General features: G+C 36.1%; 1 pseudogene; it reads left to right on the top strand.

Annotated features, from left to right (window-relative positions):
- The first annotated feature begins 15,746 nt into the window (after positions 1-15,746).
- Positions 15,747-18,012, top strand: LOC114208067 (RNA-binding protein EWS pseudogene; annotated as a pseudogene).
- The last annotated feature ends 4,795 nt before the right edge of the window (positions 18,013-22,807 follow it).

Consider the following 22,807-nt stretch of genomic DNA (forward strand, 5'->3'; position numbering starts at 1 on the left):
CTAAAGATATAACAATTTCTATGTCCTCTTTTTTTCTAAGTTCTTCTAAGAATTATAATGTTTCACTTACTGTTGAATCTAGACAAGTATTAGTATAGTGATTTCATCCTTGGAGAACTAATGAACATTTCTGGAGGAATGAACAAATGTTTTTGGAATTTTAAAAGACTTTACACTGCTAATTGACTTCTTCTGGGGAACCCAGAGATAAAGGAGGGAATAAGAATGAAACCAACAATCAAACACTATAGTATGTGCCAGACAAGATGCTAGATGCTTTACATATATTACTTGATTAAATTTAGGACCATAACACAGTAAACTTTCATTTTACAGGTTGGAAATGGAGGCTCAAAGCAGTGAAATGGTGGAAAAACTTCAGAGGACTGAAAAAAGAATTTTCTTTAGGAACCCTTTTTTTTTTTTTCTGTCTTGGAGCATGAACTCACAGAGGCATATGCCAACTATCCATATACATTTGTATGCCAAATGTAGATATATTTTCCTTAATAAATATTCTTAAGTTTTCATAATTTATTTAACAGCACATGGAGAAAATTGCATCTCTCAGGTGGTGCTTTGTTTTATCAATTAGTAAAATATATTTTTAAGAAGGAAGGATGATTCACAAGAATTTGCTCATTAGTATCAAACTTCCAAGTCAAATAATTTAGCAGGTATGAAATCCAAAACTTTCCTGGTAGATTTTGTTAATTTTTATTATTGTAGCACATCAGCATTAATTGATACCAGTACTGAATGTACTGATAGCAGTTATCCATTGTGTGAGGCTGTATTATGGAATGATGTCACTATCTTTTGTCTTATCAATTTCATGAGGAACTAACTTGAAATGGTTTTCTTTGATGGTTCTGACATATTTTAAAAAGATTAACAGTATGTTATTGTCTTGCTATGGAACCATGGGAAACTCTATCTAGTCAGCCTTTGGCAATGTTGAAACATTTCACATGGTAATTTAATGGTGACACAGCTCCATTTATATGATTAGTATCTGCAGACAACATCCAGTGTAATATAATTCAATAAGGGAATTAGATCCAGCAATAAAAGTGCTTTGTGCAAAATGCAACAATTAAGCATTATTTTAATGGTTCGAAACATTGACAAGATGAGTTCTAGCTAAATTTGTTGATTGAATTAATTAATTCTGAGTTTCACATTTTTTATGCTACAGGGTACTTTTACTTATAGAACAATTTGTATAAAACTATGGTATCTATGTTCTTACTTTAACTCATAACAGTATTGTGAATTATGTGGGCAAGGTCTTATTTATTTTTCATGACTGTGGAAGGTGATGCTCAAAGAAATTAAGTGCTCTGGCCAAGGTTGACCTTTACCTACTAGTAGAGCTCAGAGCAGAGCTCAGGTCTCCTGATCATTGTTCACTTTTAATTGTTTCAAGTTTTGTGCTGAGGTAGATGGGTACAAACCATAAAGATAAAATGAGCATGATCTGCATTCAATATTAACAGTAAACTAAATGTCTAATAAAATTAAACTGACATGCTTAAAGATATGCATAAATGTTATTGTCTTGCATAGTGATTAGGTATAGATTCTAAGACATTTGGATATATTACAATAATTAGTATTACTTTTCCTTAGATACAATTGCTGATTGGGACATTTGGGTATTCCATCAGATACATAATCCTAGTCAGGTGACCAGACCTGCTGTCTAAGACATCAGGAGACAAAGATTACAGCTAGCTTCCCTTTTTTCTTTTTTTTTTTTTTAAAGATTTTATTTATTTATTTGACAGAAAGAGAGACAGTGAGAGAGGGAATACAAGCAGGGGGAGTGGGAGAGGGAGAAGCAAGCTTCCCGCTGAGCAAGGAGCCTCATGTGGGGCTCGAGCCCAGGACCATGGGATCATGACCTGAGCCGAAGGCAGACGCTTAATGACTGAGCCACCCAGGCGCCCCAGATAGCTTCCCTTTGATAAGACAAGTGACAAGATGAAAATAACTGTAGGTAGGGCTTTTAACTTAGAAGCTACTGGAACATTTAAGAAAAGAGTGAAGACAGGGATGGGTTATGGGAGAGATTGGCAATAGAAGGGGCATAAAGCAGGGCAGGATGGGGTAGAGAAGTTTGAGTTTATGGTTGAACTGTGTGGATGCTTAGGAATTACTAGCTTTCTCATTTGAACAGGTCATGTCTTTGGGGTGAAGGCCAATTTTAAAAAATTCAATTTGCAAGGACAGGCTGTTCCCCACCAAATGAGCCTAATTATATGACCTAAAATCTTACAAATTTATGGTTTAGTGAGAACTATGCTCATGGTTGCTTGTTCTTTGCTGCTTAGTATTTAACATCCATTATTTTACAATTTTGATTCACATAATAAACAATTACAAGATGTATCAATCATTTTAGCATTTCCTTCTCCCTTTTTTCTTTTTACTACAATAAAAATGCAGTTTGATATTACCTGTCATATAGGTTTCATGCTATGACTTTAAGAGTTCAGAGTGTGAAATAGGAGACATTGATCTAGTAAAAATAGATAAAAGGCATATGGTCGTTCACTAACAACTAACCCAAGAACAACAGTGGAGCTAAGATACACATAATGTATAGATGTGCACACTATGTAGAAAACCCACTGTCTCTATATTTTGTGTCAAGAAATTTACAACTTTTCCTACTAAAACATCACCTGAATGCTAAGGCTCATTTTTCTAAATGTCTCTATACAAGAGATGGGATTGGTGGAATACATGAGGGAAATTACTGCTCCTTTCATTTTTCTACTTATTGCCCAGGTGTTTGAATGAAGCTGGAGTCAAATGAAAAAATGAACAAATTTAAAATATTATTTTTAATATTTCAAATATATATGTATGTGTATATATATATATAAAGTTTTAGGTATATTTTACTTAACTTACAAATTTTTTATAAATTAGTTATTAAAATTGTTATAAAGTCCTTTAAAATATCAACAAATAAAATATTAGTTAAGTAAATACAGACAATATCAAAATGAAGTAAAATTCAGATGTAAATAAATCTTAATCCCGAAGGCTATCTTCATATTGTCTCAAGATTCAATACTTAGTTTTAGTAGTTGTACATTTTCTGAGCCCTAAGTGGTAGTACTTAGACATGACTATAAAAATAGTAATTTCATTCATAGATGTGAACTGGATCATTCATTTATCCATCATTGAATTACTCAGCTTTAACATATGCATGGCAACATATTAGGTATTTAATCAGGAATGTCAAGAGTTGGATTTACAAAAAAAGACAAAAAGTCTTAGTTTTTGAGAAATTATGGCAAGTTGGACATTCATTAAATATCACAGACAGCTGCAAGGTAATATAAGAAGTAATAAAACACACACACACACACACACACACACACACACACACACACACACACGCACAAACCCATTAAAAACAATAGCCATTGAATAAAGATTTGTTGTATCCCAGGAACTTTGCTAAATGCTTTACCTGCATCTAATCTTCAGAGACACCCTGTGAGGTAAGTGTTAATCCTATTTTAGTTATAAGGAAACTAAGACACTAAGAGGTGAAGTAACTAGTCCAGTGTCACACAGGTTTGCTGATACTGATCCAATCCAAAATCTTCCAGCGTTCAAAGACCATATAGATCCTCATTGGGTTATGCTGTCTCCCCAATGCAATGTAGCCTATCAGAGTAAAAGTGACACTTGAAAGACTTAAGAACGGAGCACCCTCCAGATGACAATTTAGGATTAAATTGCTCCTTGTTTCTAAGATCCAAGTAGCCTTTCTGGAAGAGGTGTTATTTGAACTGCACTTTGAGGAAAGTTATGGGTGGGGAATGGAGTTGATGGTGAAGAAAGACATTCCCAGAGGGGGCTATGATGTGAGATAAGGCACTAAGCAGTGTGAGAAATGGAAGTTAAAGCCAGGACTAGGAGTTAATATCAGTAGCAGAGGGTTAGGTAAAGACTGTAGAGGAGCATGGGGCAAGTGATGATAGATAGAGTGGTGTAAGAACTCCTGGAGTGAGTGGTCCTGGAAATGAGGGACCTGATGATGGGGCTTGGGACAATGGATCATGTGTGCACAGGAAGTATGTGAGGCAACCAGATTAGGCAGGGCCAGGAATCAGAAACCAAGAATTAGTAACAGAGGACTATCCTGGGCCAGAATCAGGGAAGAGAACTATTAATGAAAGTTTCTGAGTTTTCAGAGGAAATCAAGAATTGAGTTTAAAAAGGAATCATAAATGTGGAAAAAAGGGTAGAACTAATGTTTGTTCAGCACTATGAATCTTAAAACATTCTGCCAAGAGATGCTAAGGCAGGATATCACAATTGTTATATTATTTACTTCTTATGACAAACTTTCGATCTATATATTGTTATTTGGAAATGAAGGAAATCGACCTCAGAATGCTGAAGGAACTTGCTAATGTATGTCTAATGTTTAATGAGGTCAAGATAGACACTGTTCAAGTTTGTATGCTTAAAATGCCCACATTTTTCCAAATAACAAACATTTATTAAGCATGGAATATTAGCAAGGAACTTTCTGAGCACTTCAGAAAATACAAGAATGAGTCAGTTTCTGCCGTCAGAGGATATACAACTCAACAAAAAGATGCCAGAAGTTCAGTTTTGTATTTGTATTCATCTCTGTGGTTGCATTCAGCTTTGTTTTTGTCTCTTACCAAGTACTTAGTTACAACTTTTGTCCTTGAGTAGGAGGCTATTGACAAATATTTGTTTGATCCAGTCATTCAAATATTCCTACATAAAATGCTTTCTTTTACACACATGTTCTATGAGATGCAGTTACATCCTTTTTGGTAGATGATTTCCTTTCATTTATTTGCAACTTCTTCAGTGTAATCTCATTTGGGGAGACAATCAGCTTCTACTCTGTGAAACTGTTCCAGGAGCCTCCCACCCTGCTATCTCTTGGCATATAGTAATAGGATTGATACCCATATCATTTTCATTATTCCACCTTTAGGTGATATGTTTTTCACTGGAGGTCATTCATAGTTGTTCATCTACAAAGAGACTGTGACTGCTTTTTAAATTTATTCAAGTAGCACTTAAGTAATTGGGTTCTCTTAACATTGTGATAATAAAGCTTTGTGACATGTTGAGTGAAGCAGTATGTTTGGCTCACAGTTAAAACTTTCCCTTAAATAGTTCAAATACCAAATCCAGCTTCACCACATTTGGACTAAAATGATTCACAGAACTGAAAGGAAATACAATGATTCTAATATGTCATAAAATAGAATGAAACTCTATGTTGAGTTCTGTTTCCACAGAGGCATGTCTCATAGAGCTATGTTTTTAAAATAAAAAAGATTATATGTAAAAAGAATTGTTTACATGCGATACTTTGATACTACCTTTAAGAGTAAGGAAGCTGGGATCTTCATGTATCTTTGAAGTATGGCGTATGATCTTTAACACTTTGTAAATATTCTTCAAATTCTTTTCTTTTTCTTTCACTTCCATACATTCATTTTGGAAAAAAAGAATCATTCATTGTCTATTTAGAAATTTGAATATTTGGCATATTAATATACAATTATCAAATTCTTAAAACTCTCTCCAAAAACACCATAGTGAAGAAAAGGTACTTGAAGACATTGTAAGATGACAGCAATTTCTTGCCAAAATTTGTTTGCTCCTTAGTCTGTTGGGAATTAAATAAAAAGAAAAACTTCAGTTTTCTCCTATGTACAATTAACTTTAAAATTAAGATATAAATTTCCTTTGTTTCTACTTGGTAACGTTTGTCATATCTTAAGTATGTTCCAACTCAGTTTTGACTTGTATGGTCATTTGACTTGAATAATTTTATGACTCAAGGAGGTTAAGTTTTATAAGCCCATTGAACAAAATCCTCAAAATATGTATACCTCTAACATGTATGTGGATGTACACACACATGCACATATGGCGTACTTATTCAGAAGTGGTTCAATTCAAAATTAAGTGGCCAGAGAAAATTAAGGTCATTTAGCCCCAGACCCATACCTTTATTTTCCATTGAAAACCTTCTATCTTATGTTCTTCCCTATATATAATTCTTTCTTTCCCTTTATCACCAAAATTTTTAAGGGGCATACATACTTGCTATATCCATTTATTTATTCTAATGAGACTGTTGTGCCTTAGGTCCCTTTCCCAAGCCATATGACACCTTTTTTCCTCGAACTGTCAGGTTATTTAACACTTCTAACTAACACTTCCTTTCTGAAACTCTTTTCTCTTTAAATGTTAACACTTTCTCAGAGTTTACTGTTGCCTCTGGCTTCTTAGTCTTCTTTTAATCTCGACATGACTACTTGTCCTATAAAGTGTTGGAGTTCTCAAGGGCTATGCCTGAACCTTCAGCTGTCCTTTATATATTATTCCTGTCTGGGCTCATTCCTACTCATGGATTTGATCACAATTTATATATCAGACACCCCTAATGAATATTCCTGTGCCATGACCACTCTTTTGAGACCTAACCCATGTTATGTGATTAACTTATTACTAGGTATCTCCACCTAGCTGCTCTATAAACATTTGAAAGTCACCATGACCAAAACTACCTCCGGTAATTTTTTATTGTATATTCTCCACCATTGCTAAACACACCATATTTTAGCTTGGTGGCAACTAGATGATCTTGGGAAAGTTATTTTTTATCTCTAAGCCTAGTTTCCCTATATGGAAAGTGAAAATGATAGTAATTTAAATCATTTTAAAGATTTATTTATTTATTTATTAGAGACACAGAGAGAGTGTGTGGGGGTGGGGAGGGGCAGAGGGAAAAGGAGAAATTCAAGCTCACCTTGGAGTCTGACATGGGGCTCAATCCCACAACTGTGAGATCATGACCTGAGCCGAAAACAGGAGTTGGATGCTTAACCGACTGTGCCATCAGGGCGTCCCTCAGTAGGTTTTTATAAGGATTTAAAATCAATTATTATGTAATCCACAATAATGAATGCTAACTACATAGAAGGTGCAACCGAATGAAGCAAGTACTAATACTGACCTCATTTTATAGCAGAAGAACGGGAAGCACACTGAGGTTAAGTAAATTGCCCAAAGTTATCTAGTCAATTTGTGATTAAGCAGGATTTGAATGAAATCTTGGTCTACAGCCTGGCTGTTTAATTGCTGAACTACCCTGTGTGATGTTATATATAAAGTATACAGCACAATCCTTAGCACATACTTACTAGATGTATCAAAAACATAGGGATGGGGAGGAGGGCTTTAAATGTTCTGGAAATCTGCATTTTAAAAAGCTCCCTGGTGAATCTAATATTCAACCTGGGTTAAGAACCAACATAGTAGACTCTCAAAAATGTTTGTTCCTTTCATCCAAATGAAAATAATTGAATCAATTTGACCCTGTGAACACTTTCACAAATGCTATAGCCATTAAGCCTGAAGTACCTTTTAGGAGGGCTGTATTAGAAATCCTTTTTTGAAATGACAATAAAAGAGCAATAATGAAGACACACATATATATTAAAAAAGCCCTCAGTATTCATATAACCAGAGGCATTTAATACATGCATTGTGTTTTCATTTGTATTGCATGATTTTATCCTTAGGAATAAGAGCTTAAAAAATATTAGGCTTGTGTACAACCTAGAAAAATCACTTTCTTGAGATCATTAAGCTGCTGGGTAGATATTCCATCTGGCCTAAAAATGCTTAATTTTACCTTTCCCCATCCAACAAAGCATATGCTTTCTTTCTTAGCTACCAATATTTCCTCCAGTTGTTTCTCCTATGATTAGAGTATGATATCTCATCCTTCAGCATATATGTCCAGAAATAGAAAATAGACAAAGAACACATATCAAAGAAAGTAATTAGAGTAAATTCTGTTCTTTTTTTCATGAGTCCTATTGTGTGTGTGTGTGAGAGAGAGAGAGAGAGACAGAGATACCTCCAGTACAGAATTTACTGTTCAGATATAACTAGATTTTTGTTGTTGTTTTTTGTAAGTAGCAGGATATAATGCTTTCTAGCACAAGCAGAAAGAAAATTACTTGGAATGATTTGGGGTGGCTCAATGAAATAAAGAAATTGGTATATAGATGTAGGATCCAAATAGAAAGGGAACTGGGGAAGCTATAGGGTCGATAGGTCATCAGAAGGTCACAGGAATGAACCAGTCCAACTTCTTTTCCCAACTTGGTGTCATTTTAACTGGGTTTCAGTGTTCCAGAAGAGAACCTTATAGGCTTAACCGAGTTCCCACGCCCATCAGTTGGGCAAAGCACCTCTTGGTGTTTATACCAAGAGTGCACACAGTGGAATAGAAGTGAGTCTTCCAAAGGAAACTGGGCATGCTGCGAACCAGACAAAAAGAGAATGGAGGGGACATTCCAAAGCTACAACTATCCCCTCTCTTCTTAATGCTAAAAATATCACAAATGTTCCTCATGTAAAAATATATTATGTGATTTTATTTGCCATTTAGTGTCTTCTAATTCATGTTTTTAAGTCTTGACTGAATATTTGCAAATAGCTTTTAATGAGATGTTTATTCTTATTGTGTCAGAAGTTCCTCTAAGTTTTCTTCTTTATAGATAATTCCATCTTTTTTATTATAAAACATTAATTTTTAAAAAGTTTTTAATTATTTTTAAAGTAAAATTAACATACAGTGATATATTAGTTTCAGATGTACAATAGTGATTCAACAGTTCTATACATTGCTCACTATTCATCACGTGGTAAGTGTACCCTTAATCCCCTTCACCTACTTCACCATAATTACATTAGTTTTAAATGTCCCTAAATGGTCTTAAAACTTTCTGATTACAGTTGGTTCTCTTCTTGAACACATCATTTTCATGTCTATCAGAACACTGTATTTCTCAGCCCACTCTGTAGCTACTTTTGGTCTTAAGATTTAAGTTTTGGCCTCAGGGATATGGAAGACTATGAAATATGCTGTTTCTGGAATTTCTTCTTAATGAAAGGGATATGGGCTTTCTTCTGTCCTTTGTAAGGTGAAGCCACATCTTGGACCATGAAGTTGAGGGACCCATCCAGAGGATAAAGAACAGGACAGATATTACCTAGATCCTAGGTATCTATGGAGCTGCCATTATCAGTCATGAAACTAATTATATCAGGACTTTTATGTGAGAACAAAATAAATGCCTGTCTTGTTTAAACCATTGTTAATTTGGGTGTCTATTACATGTGAATATGTATTCCCATTCATACAGTCACCTAGTATTCCTAATTCTAATATAATATGGCATACCCATATATATATTAGATATAACACTAAACAAATGATACTGATTCCAAGAACCATAATACAAAACTCAATCTAATTTCTTTATTGTCACAATATCTGAGAGTCTTTCTTTCTCTGTGCATGTGTGTTTTCTTAGTCTGCCCTTGTGTCTGTGTATGACTATATTTTCCAAGCCTTGACTTGAGACAACTTTGGATTGTTGGTGAACAGTCTAGAGGTTAGGCATTGACATTTAAAAACCACAGTGCTTTGTTTTTTTAAGAATTGTATTTTGGTTGCCTTAGTGGACATTATATTGCTGAAAAGGAAATAAAAATTCTAGATTTTGTTAGAGAGATTTGAATCAATGGGAGAAAAACCATACTGCATGATAATTTTGAAGGGGTCTTCAGTTTGAGTGGAATTGCAACCATGGAGATTATGTTTCACTAGAAAAATGACTTTGAACTATAAATATATGTATGTTTCTTTGTTTAATCAGTTACCTCTGAGGGCTGAGGCAGAAACCTGATGATGGGAAGAGAAACATGCAGGCCAATATTCCCCTCATGGTGACTGAGGATCTTAAAGAGGCCGAGAGTAAGAGAGTTAAACTAACCTGGATACCCTGGTAAAGACATTCCCCTAGACCAGGGGCAGGCCGACCATGGTCTGCTGGCCAAATCCAGCCCAAGGCCTGTTTTTGTAAAACTCATGAACTGAAAATGATTTTTACATTTTTAAAGGGTTGAGGAAGTGGAGGAAGAGGTAGGGGTTGGGGAAGGGGGTGGTGAAGAAGAAAAAGAAGGTGCAGGAGCACCTGCAGGAGAGATATATGTGACCTGCAGCATGCAGCTATTTACTTCTTGGTCTTTTACAGAAAATGCACTGATCCCTGTCTTAGATCCAATAACTTCAACAATATGGAGGATGCTGAAGTGGAGTGTGTGATTCATGTAGGTTGTCCTTGTATACAGTAGAATTACAGTGTTTATTGATTAAATGAATCAATTATTGAATGGATACTGTGTTTTCAATGGCAATTAGGACAATGGATTACATGTCATTTATTCACCAGTAGACACCATGATTTGAGTGTGTAGTATGGTGAAAGCAATGCAAGTGAGGAATACTTGGGAGTGGAGTTGTACTATAGGGTTTATATAATCTCACCCAGTAGCATTGTTTTATGGTTTGGATGCTGATTAGAGCTTGGAATGTGACTATAGAGACTTGGCATCATGGCAAGTATAAATCCAATTACCATTTTGTGGTGTCTGGCATATAGCATGTTTTAATTAATGTTTGTTGATAGATAAATGGTTAACATTGTTATTATAAACTTTTATTCAAAAGCTACCATAAAATAATAACATTGGCAATGAATCATTTTATGCCAGGTATTTCCTTTGCCTTGTCTTCATATAAGAAATATCTTTCTCTTGTATTTTCTTCATTTAAAAAACCCATGAGAAAGAAAACAAAAATCAATTATAATTGACTAAAAAAATAATTTTTCTGTTGTGTGAGCCACCAAAGTCTATGTGACTTAAAGGAAAAATGTCAAAAGGTGATCAAGAGGTTAAAAAAGACCATTGGTGTTGGTGTTTCTCAGGGTGATAACGAGGCATGTACTGGATTTTTCTTTTTTGGTATAATTGTCCAGTGCACACTCGTTTTTGCAGATTGATTTCAAGAGGTGATGTAATGCAAACCCCAGTCTCATGGGCAGGCTTTGTTCACAAACTTCTCATTTGTGATAAACTTTAAATACTCATGATCCCCTTTCCCTTCCCAGTGGTACCTTCCACTTTAATCTATAAAATAAAGAGAGGTTGTACCCGGAATGGAATTTAAATAAGTTTTTTTTCTATGACCAAAGTATATCCTAAGAGACACTTCAGTCAATTTCAGGAGTGTGAGCCTAGAGGAGTACTTTCTTCAGGGTAAGGTCAAGGCAGAGGGGGAAAAAAAAAAAAAGGAACAGCACAGCTGTGCGGTGCTCTGTTGTCCAGATTGACTCTTGAACATTTTCTTCTCTTCATCAAAGGACATCTGGGAAAGCAACATATAGAAAATAAAATCCATGAAACTTTGGCTAATGTTATGAAAAATAAAGATTAGGATCAAAAGTTTAAAAGGACAGTCTTGGCTTAAAAGAAAAATATAGAAAATCTTTCATTGCCTCCTATAGCATGTGAGGTGTTTAAATTATTTGGTGTGCTGGTTTATGGACTTCTGCACCACTTGCATTTTAAGAGTTCAGCATAACAGAAACATACCTGTCTGATGTGAATAATTTAAAGCAGCTTTAAAAATAAAGTCAGTGTAAAATACAACTCACTGAAAAAGAGAAATAAAATGGACTTTTAAAAGAAAAATTAGAACTTTTTTTTAATTTTGGAGAAGATATGATAAAACTTAAACAAGTATTTATAAAGATGGTTTTAGATAATCAGTAGTAATAATTATGACAAAATGATCATTTTTTCAGTCATTCAGTAAACACTGATTGTCTCATTAACCAAGATTGAACTAAGTGCTGAGATGGAGACATGAAATAAATACAATTTTATTCTTTCAGGGAGCTAAAAAAATATTAAAATGGATATGGAAAATCTATAGATCCAGTTCTTATTTGCAGTAGCTAAACTTCTTCCCCCTGCGATGGGTCTTTCAAAACAAATTACCATTTCATTTCATTGAATTATCCAATCTGGGTGTATTCAATTAATTTTACATTCACTCATTAATGCAATGAATAGATATTTTATTTGGGAATATCTCAAGTTTGGGAAATAAATGAATATGAGGAAAATATTGTCCTCTATTAGGGAATGTGCAGTCTAGTCAGGTATATATGCACACAAATCACAAGTATTTAAGAAAGGTGCCATCATATTACTAATAATATTACTAACAATATTACTTATGTAATGCCTGCTATGTGTTTTACATATATTATCTTATTTAGTCTTTATAACAGCACTATGACATAAATACATATTTTATCTTCATCTTATAAATGAGAAAACTAAGGCAAAAAGAAATAGATAATTTGTCCAAAGTCATGGTGGAGGTTGATTCAAATGGCCCCAGATTCTGTCCTATTAACTACTACATTCATAGGAATTTAGTGGAGGGCGAGATTATCTCTGATGAGATGATAAGAAAAAGTTTCATGGAGGAGTTATCATTAACATAGACTTATAAAAATATCTAGAACTTCATACTCCAGCTAGGAAGAACTAGTTCATTGCAGACTACCCTCCCACTGAGAGTAAAAGTAAAAAAGCTGGATAAAATTTTAAAATTGTTGGAACACACAAGAAAGCAATCAAGGCACCCAAAACTTGGAGACCTTGGATTCCAGAGAGAAGGAAAACTAGTTAAGTGTGTTACTCTTGGCAGCCTTTTCCTCTGAGTCATTAGTTAATGCATATGCAATGTGGGTGGAAAGGCTCTGAAGCTAAAAGCAGACAGATGCAAAAAGAAAGAGAATTACAGTGATATTTGGAGATTAAAAAATGGAGTAAAAAGTCAAGCAAGGAAGAAGATTACATTAAACTTTCTAGGCATTTATTAAGTCTCCTGAAAGAGTATATACTAGGAATAATAGTAAATTAGAAGACCAAGCCTAAAAACATTTACAAATAGCTCAATCCCTAATTGCATTAAAGTGGTCAGCTTCTACATTAACTGGCTACTAAGAGGTGCAAGAGAAAGGATTAGTGATTATGAAAGATAAGTTGGTAAACAATATCCAAAAGGACTGAAGATATAGAAAAGAGAATAAGAGATACCTAATATACAGAGAGTCTATATTTGTGATAAATAGACTCTTAGGACTGGAAGAGGGACCTGAGAAAGACCAAAAATTACCTAAAAAAGATGAAAGATATTAAGCCACAGACTCAAGAAACAGTATGAAGCCTAAACCAGATGAGAACAAAGACAACTCAGGCAAATGTGGTAAAATTAATGAAAAGTAATGAAAAAGAAAAAAATCTTGGAAATAGCCGAGGAAAAAAGACAACTTACTTTGAAAGGAACAGTTGTACAATTCTGAATTTATTTCCTAAGCAAAACAATGGAAGCCAGAAGGGTCTGACATGGAAGCTTTAAATGCTGAAAAAAAAAATAGTTACTCTACTAGAATTCTTCTCTTAGTGGGAATAGCCATTTAAAATTGACAAAAGAGGGCTCCTGGGTGGCTCAGATGGTTAAGCATCTGCCTTCAGCTCAGGTCATGATCCCAGGGTTCTGGGATCGAGTTCCGCATCGGGCTCCCTGCTCAGTGGGGAGCCTGCTTCTCCCTCTGCTTCTCTCTCTCTCTGTCTCTCATGAATAAATAAATAAAATCTTTTAAAAAAATAAAATTGACAAAAGAGATTTGCTTACAAACAAAAACAAAAGATTTTATACCAGCAGAACCTCACTAGGAGGAACGCTACACGATTTGCTTAAGTAGAAGGAATATCATTTCATAGGGTGGAATGGAATTGGAAAAAGGAAAACAAGGTAAGTGGTGAAAATGTGAATACATTCAAATAAATAGTGACTGTAAAAATCAATAATAATACTATACTGTGGCATTTAATCAAAGTACATGACAAGAATAACACAAAAGTGAGAAGAGATAAGTGGAGTTAAAGTGTTTTAATATTTTTCGGGGTGCCTGGGTGGCTCATTTGTTAAGCACATGTCTTGGCTCAGGTTATGATCCCAGGGTCCTGGGATCGAGCCCTGCATTGGGCTCCCTGCTCAGCAGGAAGCCTGCTTCTCCCTCTCCCACTCCCCCTGCTTGTGTTCCCTCTCTCGTTTTGTCTCTCTTTATCAAATAAATAAAATCTAAAAAAAACAAAATAAAATAAAAAATAAAGTGTTTTAATATTTTGCATTGTCTGGGAATACAAATATATATGACTTAGGAAGTGAGGGAATCCATAGAGAACAACCAAAAAGACAAATAATTTTTAAATGTTAATGAGTCTATTGGCCAATATTCTCCAATATACCTTCTGCCTCTCTCTCTCTTTCTTCTTCTGGGATTCCAATTATTCTAATGTTGTTTTGCTTTATGGTATCACTTCTCTCTCGAATTCTTCTCTCGTGATCCAGTAGTTGTTTATCTCTCCTTTTCTCAGCTTCTTTATTGTCCATCATTTGGTCTTCTATATCACTAATTCTCTCTTCTGCCTCATTTATCCTAGCAGTTACAGCCTCCATTTTTGATTGCACCTCATTAATAGCCTTTTTGATTTCAGCTTGGTTAGATTTTAGTTATTTTATTTATCCAGAAAGGGATTGTCTAGTATCTTCTATGCTTTTTTCAAGCCCAGCTAGTATCTTTAAAATAATCATTCTGAACTCTAGTTTCCGAAATCTTACTAATGTCTGTATTGATTAGGTCCCTGGCAGTTGGTCCTGCCTCTTGTTCTTTTTTTTTTGAGGTGAGTTTTTCTATCTTGTCATTTTGTCCAGAGGAGGATAGATGAATGAAAGAACAAAATTCCTCAAAAAGTTGAAAATAGAGCTACCCTACGACCCAGCAATTGTACTATTGGGTATTTACCCCAAAGATACAAATACAAACACTAAAGGGATACATGCACCCCAATGTTTATAGCAGCAATGTCCACAATTGCCAAACTATGGAAAGAGCCTAGATGTCCATCAACAGATGAATGGATAAAGATGTGGTATATATACACAATGGAATATTATGCAGCCATCAAAAAATGAAATCTTGCCATTTACAACGACATGGATAGAACTAGAGAGTATTATGCTAAACGAAATAAGTCAATCAGAGAAAGACAAGTATCATATGATCTCACTGATATGAGGAATTTGAGAAACAAGACAGAGGATCATAGGGGAAGGGAGAGAAAAATTAAACAAGACAAAACCAGAGAGGGAGACACACCATAAGAGACTCTTAATCTCAGGAAACAAACTGAGGGTTGCTGGAATGGGGGGGGGGTGGGAGGGATGGGGGGGCTGGGTGATGGACATTGGGGAGGGTATGTACTATGGTAAGTGCTGTGAATTGTGTAAGACTGATGAATCACAGACCTGTACCCCTGAAACAAATAATACATTATATGTTAATAAAATACAAAATTAAAAAAAAATAAATCAGGAAATAAATGTTAAAAAAAGTTAATAAGTCTATAACTTAGAAGAAAAATATAATTAAAAAATACTTGATAAACCCAAAAGAAGACAAGAAAGGAGAGAAAAGGAAAGCTAGAACATATAGTGTAAGTAGAATAAAATATTAAGAGGATAGATTTAAACCCAAATGTATAAATAATTAATTAAATCAATAATGAAGTTATTCAATTATCTAATAGTCAAAGATTATCAGGGTGGACAATTAATAACATATGCTGCTTATAAGAGATGAAAATAGATATAAAGACACAAGAAGTTGGAAAGTAAAGTAAATGAAAAAGGGTGTAACATTGAGGAGAGAACGAGAAGGAAGGAGAGAAAATGGCGTCCACGGATTACAGTACCTACAGCCAAGCGGCAGCCCAGCAGGGCTACCGTGCATACACCGCCCAACCCACTCAAGGATATGCACAGACCACCCAGGCATATGGGCAGCAAAGTTATGGAACCTATGGACAGCCCACTGATGTCAGCTATACCCAGGCTCAGACCACTGCGACCTATGGGCAGACCGCCTATGCAACTTCTTATGGACAGCCTCCTGCTGGTTATACTATTCCAACTGCCCCCCAGGCATACAGTCAGCCTGTCCAGGGGTACGGCACTGGCGCTTACGATACCACCACTGCTACGGTCACTACCACCCAGGCCTCCTATGCAGCTCAGTCTGCTTATGGCACTCAGCCTGCTTACCCAGCCTATGGGCAGCAGCCAGCAGCCACCGCACCTGCAAGACCGCAGGATGGTAACAAACCCGCTGAGACTAGTCAACCTCAATCTAGCACAGGGGGTTACAACCAGCCCAGCCTAGGATATGGACAGAGTAACTACAGTTATCCCCAGGTACCTGGGAGCTACCCAATGCAGCCAGTCACAGCACCACCATCTTATCCTCCTACCAGCTACTCCTCTACACAGCAGACTAGTTATGATCAGAGCAGTTACTCTCACCAGTACACCTATGGGCAGCCGAGCAGCTATGGACAGCAGAGTAGCTATGGTCAACAAAGCAGCTATGGGCAGCAGCCACCCACTAGTTATCCCCCCCAAACTGGATCCTACAGCCAGGCTCCAAGTCAATATAGCCAACAGAGCAGCAGCTACGGGCAGCAGAGTTCATTCCGACAGGACCACCCCAGTATCGTGGGTGTTTATGGGCAGGTGTCTGGAGGATTTTCCGGACCAGGAGAGAACCGGAGCATGAGTGGCCCTGATAACCGGGGCAGGGGAAGAGGGGGATTTGATCGTGGAGGCATGAGCAGAGGTGGGCGGGGAGGAGGACGTGGTGGAATGGGCAGCGCTGGAGAGCGAGGTGGCTTCAATAAGCCTGGTGGACCCATGGACGAAGGACCAGATCTTGATCTAGGCCCACCTGTAGATCCAGATGAAGACTCTGACAACAGTGCAATTTATGTGCAAGGCTTAAATGACAATGTGACTCTAGATGATCTGGCAGACTTCTTTAAGCAGTGTGGAGTTGTTAGGATGAACAAGAGAACCGGACAACCCATGATCCATATCTACTTGAACAGGAAACAGGAAAGCCCAAAGGTGATGCTACAGTGTCCTATGAAGACCCACCAACTGCCAAGGCTGCCGTGGAGTGGTTTGATGGGAAAGATTTTCAAGGGAGCAAACTTAAGGTTTCTCTTGCTCGGAAGAAGCCTCCAATGAACAGCATGCGGGGTGGTATACCTCCCCGTGAGGGCAGAGGGATGCCGCCACCTCTTCGTGGAGGTCCAGGTGGCCCAGGAGGTCCTGGGGGCCCCATGGGTCGCATGGGAGGCCGTGGAGGAGACAGAGGTGGCTTTCCCCAAGAGGGCCCCGGGGTTCCCTCGGGAACCCATCCGGAGGAGGAAATGTCCAGCACCGAGCTGGAGACTGGCAGTGCCCCAATCCGGGGTGTGGAAACCAGAACTTCGCCTGGAGAACAGAATGCAACCAGTGTAAGGCCCCGAAGCCTGAAGGCTTCCTTCCACCACCCTTTCGACCCCCAGGTGGTGACCGTGGCAGAGGCGGCCCTGGTGGCATGCGTGGCGGAAGAGGCGGCCTCATGGACCGCGGTTGTCCCGGTGGGATGTTCAGAGGTGGCCGTGGTGGAGACAGAGGGGGCTTCCGTGGTGACCGGGGCATGGACCGAGGTGGCTTTGGTGGAGGAAGACGGGGCGGCCCTGGTGGGCCCCCTGGACCTTTGATGGAACAGATAGAAGGAAGAAGAGGCGGGCGCGGAGGACCTGGAAAAATGGATAAAGGCGAGCACCGTCAGGAACGCAGAGACCAGCCCTACTAGACGCAGAGACCCTGCAGAGCTGCATTGACTACCAGATTTATTTTTTAAACCAGAAAATGTTTTAAATTTATAATTCCATATTTATAATGTTGGCCACAACATTATGATTATTCCTTGTCTGTACTTTAGTATTTTTCACCATTTGTGAAGAAACATTAAAACAAGTTAAATGGTAGTGTGCCGAGTTTTTTTTCCTTCTTTTAAAAGATGGTTGTTTAACTAAGACTAAACAATGGGAACCCCTTGTGAGCATACTCAGTATCATTGTGGAAAACCAAGAGGGCCTCTAACTGTAACAATGTTCATGGTTGTGATTTTTTTTGTTTTTTGTTTTTTGTTTTTTAAATAAAATTCCAAATGTTTATAAAAAAAAAGAAAAAGAAAAAGGGTGTAACATTGAAACAGCAACTAAAATAAACTTTATGTAAACTATGCCATTATCAAACATAATAGACAGACTTTAAGACAGGAAGCATTCCTGGAGGTAAAGAGAGGCATTTCATGATAAAAAAGGGTCAATTTACCAGGAATGCATAGCAATGTTAAATTTGTGTGCACCTAAATTATATAGCTTATAAAACAAAAACTGAAAAAATTAATATATAATCCACTTTAACACAAAATTCCCAGAAAGTTATAGAAGAAGCAGGCAAAAACAATAAAGATAGAATACCTGAAAAGAAAGATTAATAAACTTTGCTCTAATTGATAATTGAGAACATATACATATACATAATACAAATATACATAAGTGCACATAGAATATTTTACAAAATTTTCATATGCTTACTACATTAACATAAAGCAATTTCAAGATTTCAAATAATTAAGATAATATGTAGTGTGTTTTCTGACCACAGTAGATTTAAGTTTGAAATCAGTAACTAAAAAATAATTAGAAAATTCCTTAAAGCTTGAAAATTAAATAAAATTACACATGAGTAAAATCATATGGTATTTGTCTTTCTCTGATTTATTTCACTTAGCTTAATTTAAAAAAAAGAAAAATAAGCTATAAGTAAAAGAATTGTCAATAAAATATTAGAAAATATTTTGAGATTTATTAGTTAAATTGTAATGAAAAGAGAATATATAAAATTTGTGGTATGGAGCTAAAGCCATCTTAAAAGACAATTTTTTTTATCCTTCGAAGTATATATTTGAAGGCTTGAAACTAATGGTCTACACGGATCCATCTGAAGAAGCTAGCAAAAAAGCAGCAATTTAAATCTACATAATGTAGAATGAGGGAAATAATAAAAGAATTTAATGAAATAAAAAAGAAACATAGAGAATATTAGCAAAACCAAAAGTTGTTTTTTTCCAAATGACAAAAATTAATAAATAGCAAAATTACCAAAAAATAATGAAAAGGAACAAATGAATAATATCAGGAATGATTGAGGATTCATTACAATAAAGCCTACAAAACATTAAAATGTAATCAGTAAATATTATAAACACTTTTTGCCCCCCAAGTTGAAAGTTTAGGTAAAATGAAATCAGAATCATATCTATAAAACATTTTTTCAAAAAATACAAAAGAAAGAATGATTTCTAACTAATCTTTGAGGTCAGCATAACCTTGATACAAAACTTGATAAAACCAGAAGTTGCCAATATTTGTATGAACATGGATTAAGTATCTTAAAATGATATTAGAATGTCAGATTCAACAATGTATATAAATTATAATAATACATCACTACCTTGGCCTTTTTACAGAAATATATATTTTGTTTAGTATTAAAAAAATCAATGAAATTCTAGGGTAAAATGAAGGGGGGGAAATTGGAGGGGGAGATGAACCATGAGAGACTATGGATTCTGAGAAACAAACTGAGGGTTCTAGAGGGGAGGGGGTTGGGGGATGGGTTAGCTTGGTGATGGGTATTAAAGAGGGCATGTATTGAATGGAGCGCTGGGTGTTATAAACAAACAATGAATCATGGAACACTACATCAGAAACTAATGATGTAATGTATGGTGATTAACATAACAATAAAATTTTAAAAAAATGAAATTCTGATTTTACAGTAGAAAAACCTGGCAAACTCCATTTTAACCAAGTAATCAAAATTAATGTCACTGTTATTGAGACAGACATTATGTATCATCTGTAACATCATGTATCCCCCATTGCATTGAGAAGGACACAGTTTCACTTTCTGGGTATTCTCACCAAAAGTGCATAGCATGAATCTCATCATGAGAAAATACTAGACAAAACTCAGTTGTGAAGCACTTTATGAAATAACTAGTCAGAATGCTCCAAAAATAACTAGGTCAAGAAAATCAAAGATGTAGGTGCATTTGTAAATTAAAATATACAAAGAGACTTTAACTAAGTGCAATGCATTTAGGATTAGCAATGTGTTTAGGATTATTCATTGAATCTTATACCAGGAAAGGAAGAGCTAAAATCATTATTTGGGCAATTGATGTGTTCAATTTAATGTGCATTGTTAACTTGGTTATATATGAGAATGTGTTTGTTCTTAGGAAATACAGACTGAACTTTTAGTGGTAAAGGAACATGATGTCTCCAACTTACTCTCAAATGGTTCAGAAAAAAAATGTATATATTCTAGAATAAGTGAGAGAGTAAAAGTGAGTAAAAAAATAGAACGAATGGGGAAAATTGTAAATGATTGTTGAATCTCTTATTAAAGAGTATATGTAGGAAGATGGCAGAGGAGTAGGAGACCTGGATTTCGTCTGGTCCCAGGAATTCAGCTGGATAGGGATCAAACAATTCTGAACACCTACGAACTCAACAGGAGATTGAAGAAAAGAATAGCAACAGCTCTCTGAACAGAAAAACAACCACTTTCTGAAAGAGTCATATTCTATCCCTTCATAGTAGTTACCCTTATTTTTGGTATATATATATATATATATGTTGTTCTCTCTTTAAAAAATTTGAGATACAGTTTCTTCTAACAGATCAAAATATACCCTAAATCTCTAGTGTATGGCTTTGTTCTAGTCTCCTGCCTGATCATATTCTCTCCCTTTTTCTTTTTCTTTTTTTTAAAAATCTTCTTCTTTCTTTTTTCAACCAACTTCTTATCAATTCCTTTTATAAAATATTTTATAATTTTCACCTTATGAAAATTTATTCATATTCCATCCCTTCATTGTATTAACCCTTATTTTTGTACATATATAAGTTTTTCTTTCTTTAAAATTTTGGGAGGCACTTTCTCCTAACAGACAAAACTACACCCAAAATGTGTGGCACTGATCTATGCACCAGCCTGATCATATTTGATCATATTCTGTTTTTTTGTTTGTTTGTTTGTTTTGTTTGTTTTGATCTTTTTCTTTTTTCTTTCTTTCCCTTTCTTTTCCTCCGGTTTCAGGTCTTTTCTGATTTGTTTAGTGTATATTTTCTGGGGACATTGTTACCCTGTTAGCATTTTGTTCTCTCATTCATCTGTTCTCCTCTGGATGAAATGACAAGATGGAAAAAATCACCGCAACAAAAAGAACAAGAGGTAGTACAAACTGCCTGGGACCTAATCAATACGGACATTAGTAAGATGTTGGAACTAGAGTTCAGAATGATGATTTTAAAGATACTAGCTGGGTTTGAAAAAAGCATGGAAGTTATTAGAGAATCCCTTTCTGGAGAAATAAAAGAACTAAAATCTAACCAAGTCAAAATCAAAATGGCTATTACCGAGGTGCAATAAAAAATGGAGGCTCTAACTGCTAGGATACATGAGGCAGAAGAGAGAATTAGTGATATAGAAGACCAAGTGATGGAGAATTAAAAAGCTGAGTAAAGGAGAGATAAACAACTACTGGATCACAAGAGAAGAATTCGAGAGAGAAGTGATACCATAAAGCAAAACAACATTAGAATAATTGGGATCCCAGAAGAAGAAGAAAGAGAGAGGGGCAGAAGGTATATTGGAGCAAATTATAGCAGAGAACTTCCCTAATGTGGGGAAGGAAACAGGTATCAAAATCCAGGAGGCACAGAGAACCCCTCTCAAAATCAATAAAAATAGGTCAAAACCCCAACATCTAATAGTAAAACTTATGAGTCTCAGAGACAAAGAGAAGATCCTGAAAGCAGCTCGGGACAAGAGATCTGTAACCTACAATGGTAGAAACATTAGATGGCAACAGACCTATCCACAGAGACCTGGCAGGCCAGAAAGGACTGGTATGATATATTCTGAGCACTAAATGAGAAAAATATGCAGCCAAGAATACTATATCCAGCTAGGCTGTTATTGAAAATAGAAGGAGAGATAAAAAGCTTCCAAGACAAACAAAAACTAAAGGATTTTGCAAACATCAAACCAGCCCTACAAGAAATATTGAAAGGGGTCCTCTAAGCAAAGAGAGAGCCTAAAAGCAACATAGACCAGAAAGAAACACAGACAATATACAGGAACAGTCACTTTACAGGCAATACAATGGCACTAAATTCATATCTTTCAATAGTTACCCTGAACGTAAATGGGCTAACTGCCCTAATCAAAAGACACAGGCTATCAGGTTGGATAAAAAAAAAGACCCATTGATCTGCTGTCTGCAAGAGACTCATTTTAGACCCAAAGACACCCCCAGATTGAAAGTGAGGGGGTGGAAAACCATTTACCATGCTAATGGACACCAAAAGAAAGCTGGGGTGGCAATCCTTATATCAGAGAAATTAGATTTTAAGCCAAAGACTGTAATAAGAGATGAGGAAGGATACTATATCCTACTTAAAAGGTCTATCCAACAAGAAGATCTAACAATTGTAAATATCTATGTCCCTAACATGGGAGCAGCCACTTATATAAGCCAGTTAATAACAAAAGCAAAGAAACACATCGACAACAATACAATAATAGTGGGGGATTTAACACCCCCCTCACTGAAATGGACAGATCATCTGAGCAAAAGATCAACAAGGAAATAGAGACTTTAAATGACACACTGGAACAAAGACACTTCACAGATATATTCAGAACATTCCATCCCAAAGCAACAGAATACACATTCTTCTCTAGTGCCCATGGAACATTCTCCAGAACAGAGCACATCCTAGGTCACAAATCAGGTCTTAA

The sequence above is a fragment of the Eumetopias jubatus genome, unplaced genomic scaffold (assembly GCF_037043125.1).
Source record: "Eumetopias jubatus isolate StellerSeaLion01/CBP00866 unplaced genomic scaffold, mEumJub1_p1.0 scaffold_4, whole genome shotgun sequence".
In the NCBI taxonomy this organism is placed as follows: Eukaryota; Metazoa; Chordata; class Mammalia; order Carnivora; family Otariidae; genus Eumetopias; species Eumetopias jubatus.